The sequence below is a fragment of the Phacochoerus africanus genome, chromosome 2 (assembly GCF_016906955.1).
Source record: "Phacochoerus africanus isolate WHEZ1 chromosome 2, ROS_Pafr_v1, whole genome shotgun sequence".
In the NCBI taxonomy this organism is placed as follows: Eukaryota; Metazoa; Chordata; class Mammalia; order Artiodactyla; family Suidae; genus Phacochoerus; species Phacochoerus africanus.
The window spans coordinates 225,110,566-225,117,533 of NC_062545.1; the positions used below are offsets into that span (position 1 = coordinate 225,110,566).

General features: G+C 45.2%; 1 protein-coding gene across 3 annotated transcripts in view; it reads right to left on the reverse strand.

Annotated features, from left to right (window-relative positions):
• The window catches only part of APBA1 (amyloid beta precursor protein binding family A member 1), a 231,361-nt gene extending 225,190 nt beyond the window's left edge, over positions 1-6,171 (reverse strand). For 2 of the 3 annotated variants that reach the window (XM_047767751.1, XM_047767748.1), the window contains exon 1: positions 5,964-6,171. The gene's annotated coding sequence lies outside the window, so the exon portion shown is untranslated. The remainder of the gene's footprint in view (positions 1-5,963) is intronic. The other variant, XM_047767749.1, reaches the window with a different exon arrangement.
• Positions 6,172-6,968: the final 797 nt, after the last annotated feature.

Sequence of the window (6,968 nt, forward strand, 5' to 3'; positions counted from 1 at the left end):
TCTTACACTGTCATACTCAGCTCCTTCCTTGCTTTCTTCACAGAGCTTGCCACCACCTGAATATTTGCTTATTTATTTTTTGATCTCCTCTTACTAAGAGGTTGGTGGGAGTAGGGACTTTCCCCACTGCTGAATCCCTTGGAACAAGAACAGTGAATGACCAAAAAAAAAAAAAAAAAAGCATGAAATAATGTCATTTGCAACAACATGGATGGACCTAGAAAAGATCATATGAAGTCAAAGACAAATGTCATATGAGATCACTAATATATGAAATCTAATAGAAACGATATGGTAGAACTCATAAGACAGAAACACTCAAAAATTTCAAAACCAAACTTAGGTTGACCAAAAGGGAAATGAGGCGGGGATAAATTATGGGGTTGGTATTGATATACACACACTATTACTTATGGAATATATGGGTAATGGGACCCCCTGAATAGCACAGAGAAATTTACTCAGTGCTGTGTGCTAGCTTGTTTGGGAAAAGAATCTGAAAAGGAATGGATGTATCCTACATATATATGTATATGTATAAGTGATTTACTTTGCTGTATGCCTGAGATTAACACAACTTTGTAAGTCAACTGTATTCCAATAAAAATTTTAAAAATAAATACACAAAATACTTCTTTGAATAGTGCATGCAAAAAAAAAAAATGAGAGAGAGAACAGTGAACGTCAGAGAGAAAGTGCTCATTGAACATTTGCTGAAGGAATAATAAATGATTTCATCAGTAGAACCTCAAGATCATCACTCACCACAGCTGAATTTCCATAAACTTGTCTGGAATCATGACATGACCCTATAACTCAAGAGTCTAAAGGGTTCAAAATTATCTAGTGAAAAAAATATTTATAAGGCTTCAATGTAGTAGATAGGAAAAAATAAAAGTTTTTATTCTATCATAAACTTGAATAGGCCATGGAATACAACTCATTCAATGTCCATGGTATAAACAGGAAAAAATCCTAAAATTTTAGATCTTAGATACTACTGTACATACCTTACTAAAAAAATAAAATAATTTATTCATGTATTCATGTGAGAGATATTTACTGAGTGCTTACAATAAATATGGTGTTGGGTGAAATGCTGTATTTGCTTTTCCTTTTGCCATACTTGCAATTATAGATAGGGAAAACTCATCTTTTTTTTAAATACGTATATTTTTCCCTTTATTTTACTATAACCTTTATTTACTGAAGTCGGCAATCCCTGAGAGAGAACAGTCACAGGAACTACTTCAGGTGGAGTCTTTCATTCAACTAATTTTAAAGGCAAACATTTTTCTCTTTTCAGTGAGTTTAAGGGAAGGAGGAACCACTGTATTTAACAACATTTCATGATCACTATTACAAACTGACATAAGTAGTTGTCAAACTCTAACCATAGACAGCTAATTGATTTTACTACACAGTCATGCTCTCTAAAACCAGGAGGCCCTCAGAGCCGGGTGGTAAACTTTTATTCACCCCTAATTGACTCACTGCTCCATTTCTATAGCACATAGTCTAAGTCTTCGTTATTCTACCATGGCCTCAACTTGCTCACCACTCTTTGACTTGACCTGGAAGACTGGGAGAAATTCTTTTCCTTCTACCTCCAAGTTCCCATTGCTCCTGCCTCAAAAGAGTCCTTTTGGGTTCATCCAGTGTGCTCCCATCTTCTTGAAGATTCCGTTCCATCAGTTTAGCCTCTCCCTTACCTTTTCAACTGCTTTTCCCTTCAATGGTTTCTTTTCCTCTGCTTATAAAGTAGGCTCAAGTTTTCCTACACTAAAGCATTATTTTTCTACACTATGCCCTGCCCTGGATGTATCACCTCACTTATTAATTAAGTCTGTCCTCACTGCCTTCCATATGCATCATCCTCCATTCTTCAACCCCTCACAGCCTGACTGCACGGCCACCACGTTCAAAGACAATTAAGGAAAGCCAGGGGTCAAATTCAATGGCTTTTCTTCATTGCACCTTCACCCACTTGGGCGTGCCGTAGGAATGATGGTGCAACCCTCACCTTTTCCAGCTTCCATAACATCATACTACTGCCACTACATTTCTCTAGCTGCCCCTTGTTTAATATTCTTCACACCCTTTTTTTTTTTCTCTTTTCCCCTCCAACACACAGACATTCCTTATCTTTTGCCTCTTCTTGCTGTTTTCCCTATTATCCATTCCTGAGACATTAAAATCACTCCTAAGTAGATGATTTACAAATCTCTCTTTGTAGCTCTAACCTCCCTCCGTGACCTATACCTGTATTGTAGTCCCTTCATCTGGACAAACCTGTCAGACCCAAAATAAAATTTATTTCCCCCCCTCTTCCTCATCCTCCTCTGAAGCTCCTTCCTGACAATGACCCAATCATTCTCTCAGCAGAGCCTGACAATGACCTTGATTTCCCTGCTCAGATTATTCCTGCACACTGTCTCTTGAGTCTTCCCTCTCCCCTTCACTCCCACTGCCTCATTTCCTCTTATCCCTGATTTGACAAGAGAGTCTATCTAGACTCACTACTGCCAGTCTTTCCTCATTTCATTACATCCAACACAATGCTTCAAGATTTTCTCCCTGAAGCACAGTGCTGGTCTTGTCAACCCTCCTCCTCAGAAGCTGCTAAGGTTCCCTGGTAGTTACTGAATACAATTCATATACAAGGCGTCGCACAACCTTGACTGACCCTCTCTTTCTTACCTTACGTCTCATTACGTTTCTGGCCATCTCCTGCACTCCAGCCAAAGTGCTACCATTCTTTTTATTGAGAAATAATTGACACACCATTCTGTTCCCTCTGTGGGCACACACTGAGGATAAATACGGTGTTGAGTGAAGTGCTATATTTGATTTTCCTTTTGCCACACTTGCCATTATAAAGGCCACCACCAGGTCTTTGCTCTGCTCTTCCTTCCTGAGTATGCCTTTCCTTCCCTGCCAGCTCAAATTCCTCCACTCAGAGGCTCCCTCTTTCAAGTAATCTTTCCTGATTCTTCCTTTTGAAGTCATTGTTGTATCCTGTGAACTCCTACAGCTCTACAAGCAGATAGCTTTTTCAGCATTTAATCATTTTCCACCATTCTTATAGTTAGTTACATGAACGACCCCCTGTCTCTCCTTCCAGGCAGGATCTAAGTCTCCTTATTCCTCAAATCTCTAAGCCTCATAACATTTCCTGAGCCCTATCCAAAAGTATACAGTGCCTGAGATGTTGTAGGCAACTAACATGTTTGTAAATTAATGACAGTAACCCAAAGGGTTAACTTTGGATTTTGGGGCATGAAATTCTCTCAATTTTAAGAACAATTACTTTTTCCTTGTGGAAGTTAAGTCCCACCTCCTCATGGTACCAGGGTTTATTCCTTTTGCCCTCATAGGTCGATTTTCAAATGTCCCTTATTTCTAAGTCTTCCGAAAAATATACTTCTTTAAGAGACCCAATGGTGTTAAGGAAAAGAATTAAGGCTTCTTTAAATGAAGAGAATGCATCCATGCAAAACAAATGGCTTGCTGCAGACCACAGCAAAAGGTACAACTATTTCTCAGACTGAATTACAGGATTCAAGCTATATCATTAATCTTAATAGTCCAAACTTTAGGAAGCTAAGTAGTGCATTTTAAAAATTATCACAGTTATGTCAGAAAGGAAATCACTAATTCTTGAGTCATCAACTGTGCTGTTGTATAATTATTCTTTTTCAAAACAGTTTATTTATCTTGATAATTAATAATATTCTTATACTGTCTTATTAGACATTTACATCTCTGAATTTTGCCTGCACATATAAAGATGCCAACTGTTTTTTAGAAAATCCAAAACCTCTGAGAATGCCTTTTACACTCCAAAGTACTTTTCTCAGGAAGAAATCAGCAGAACTAATGAGAGTGAAGAACTAAGAATTAAAATTCATTTTTATAAATCTATCCTTAAATCCTGGATGCAGTCCAACAACCTCCCATTAAAATTTTACAAGACTTGACTTGACGTGGGAAATTTAATGTTCACAGCTCCAAGAAAACCCGATCTACAGATCATCATTTATTAAGAGAAGATAAATGGGAAGAAAAAAAATATGTGGACAGCCCTATTATTATTTTCCTATTATTATTTTCAATGCAACTCCTGCAAAAAGAAAATAAAACGATTTTTTTTTTAAAGAGAAAGAAAGCTCTGATGCCAATGTGTTGTATACTTACTTGTGTAGCTATGACTGCTTACAGGCTTTTCAAAAGGATCAGGGCAGCCAGTTTGGATTCCGACAGCAATGCAGTAGAATTTAAGGTGTTATGATTAAAATATGTTCTAAGCAGGTTAATCTAGTCTCATGACATTTTAATAAAGAAATATCAAGATATTAAGTGGAAAGGTGCATTCATTTCTATAAATACCGCAGGAGAAACACAGGAGCAGGGAGCCAAACTGCAGTGGACACATATATGAATATGCTATCTCCCTTCTTATCGCTCTCTACCCAGCCCCACACAAGCCTATCTTTATCACGCAGAGACAATTAAACAGCTATCGACTCTGGATGCAATTCTGTGTCCTGGCTCCCACTGGGTGACTTACTCCCAGCCTGACATTTTCCAAATTCCCTACTAGCAGGCTACATTGGCTACGCACTGACCCGGGACCTCACCACCATGAGTCTTGGGGGATTTCAGTTCTGGAATAATACATGGTACCACCTAGTCATTGTGAAGCCTGGAAGAGTGGATGACACCAGGAGTAGAAATAAAGTATCCCTTTTCCTAAGGAAAACGCCCTGCCTGTGTGACGTTGACCAAGGAGGGTACCAAATATTTCTCAGTAGGATCTTTTTCGTCTTTTAAATACCACCCCTCCCATCTCTTATACACACATCTAGAGTTCATGCTACAAGAATAAACATAAAGACCATATTCTTCAGCCATAAGATTTCCAGTATTTAAATGTGGAAGAAGAAGGTCTAGTTGACATTCAAAGTTGGGGGAAAGAGAGAGGGATGTGGCCATTAAAGACCCTTCTCCTTCAGGTCAGACCAGAGATAAACAATAGAAACTGCAGTGTCAGGGCATCTAAGACCCTTACAGAGCAGGGGCTGAACAGAGGAGAGGTGCCACAGGATGGAAGCTCCCCTCAAAACCTTTCAGAAAGCCCAGAAAGGGTAACCATTACCCTCTTTCTCTGCCATGGGTCCAAAGCCACAGTCACACTTCCACATCCCCATTTCAAAAGACATGTGAGAACAGGGGGAAGTGAGGGTGAGTGAGGAGAAGTGAGAATCCCCACACCCGGCCATCCACGGGGCAGGAGCAGAACAGAGAAGGTACTCAGAGTTGCAGGATGGAAATAACAGTGTCCCACAGTAAGCGGGTGACAGCAAGTCGGGGCACCCGCAGATCTCTAGATTTGGAGAGCAGTTTGAGGAGCGTGGACACAATCACACACATACACAGATTCACACACATGGTATTTTACAAATCCGCACCCACCCTGCTGTCTCCCTCCACATTCACACACCAAGTGCCTCCTGCCCACTTCATCGTTGCCATCACCACACTCTTTTTCACAGTCAGCCAAGAGCTGAGGGTTCCTAGCGGGGATTCCTGGAAATGTCGTCCCCCAACACCTTTCATTCGCCATCCCCATCCCTTAGGCTCTACCTTTTATACACACACACACACACACACTCCTGCCATGACTGTCATCAGGCCCGCCGCTGTCCCCAAAGCACTGCATTTCAGCAAGCACCGGACACCCGGCATCCCAATTCTCAACGCCTCCTTCCCCCGCCCCGTTAGCTCCGTGGCTAAAGGCACTGCCCTCTGGATGTCGCCGGCTGTCCCCTCTTATCCGCACTATTGTTCCTCGCAGCTCCTCTCGCGCCCGGGGGCACCCTTCCGCTAGGACCGGGGCTCAGTCGGGGACAGCATCAGCGCCGGAGAGCCCCCATTCACCCACCCCTCCCTGGCTGTGGTACCTTGCTTGACAGCTGGGTCCGCGGGCCCGCGGGAGCAGGCGGCGCTAATGACAGCGTTGGTGCCAAGCCTGGGAATAAAGCTCCACTCCAGCCGCTCCTACCTCTACTGCCACCATCTTCTCCCGCCGCCGCCACGACCTCAGCCTCCCTCGCCAATCTCGGGCTAGGGCTCTGCAGCCGCCGCTCGGGCCCCTTCGGTCCCGCGGCCCCACCCCCTTCTCCCCACCCTCCCGCCCGCCGCCCGCCCCTCGTGACGCGCGCCGGGGCCGAGCCGGCCGGCTGGAGAGGGAGGGTGCCCCGGGGAGCGCGCGCGCGCACGCCGCGTGCTAGGAGCGCCCTGCCTCCCACGCCCACCCGCGCGCACGCGCGGCGCGCGAGCCCTAAGCAGTTGGGCGGTGTCCTCCACGCGCCGCCTCTGAAGCGCCCCGGCCCCGACGCGGGTGGGCGTGCCCGGCTCTGCTGCCTCTTGTCGCTCTTAAGTGCCTGGTTCCGGCAGGGGCGTCTTGCAGTGCGTGGGCCCCGCCGGACCTCCTGTGCTCTCCTCTGGCTGCTGGCCGGGCGCACTGAGCGTGACGTGGGGTTGTCTCCGCGAGGGGACTGATGGGGACCCCCCCTCCTCGGCGGAGGCCCAGAGGGGGGTCCCCGACAGGATGGGCCGCGCTGTGGGACCACGAGGCCGGGCCGCTGCTTCGGCTCCTGAGGGGTGTTCCGTTTGCTGAGTTACTACTGAGCTTCTCTTCTTCCGGCCCTGCCTGCATTTCGCTGCCCCGCGGCTGCACAAGACCCCTTCAGAAAAGAGGGTGGCTGGCTTCTCGGAAAGCGCTGCAGTCCTGCGTTGTCGCCGCCAGGGGGCGAGTCGCTCGGGTTTGAGCTGGAGCTAAACGGGCCGCGTTTGCCGCCCTTGAGGGGAAGAGTCCGTTCCTGGGGAAAGAGCAGAAAGCTTCTGCCGGGAGATGCTCGGCTTAATTTTTCTACCTGCTTCTCAGTTCTGGTTGGTCAGAATTT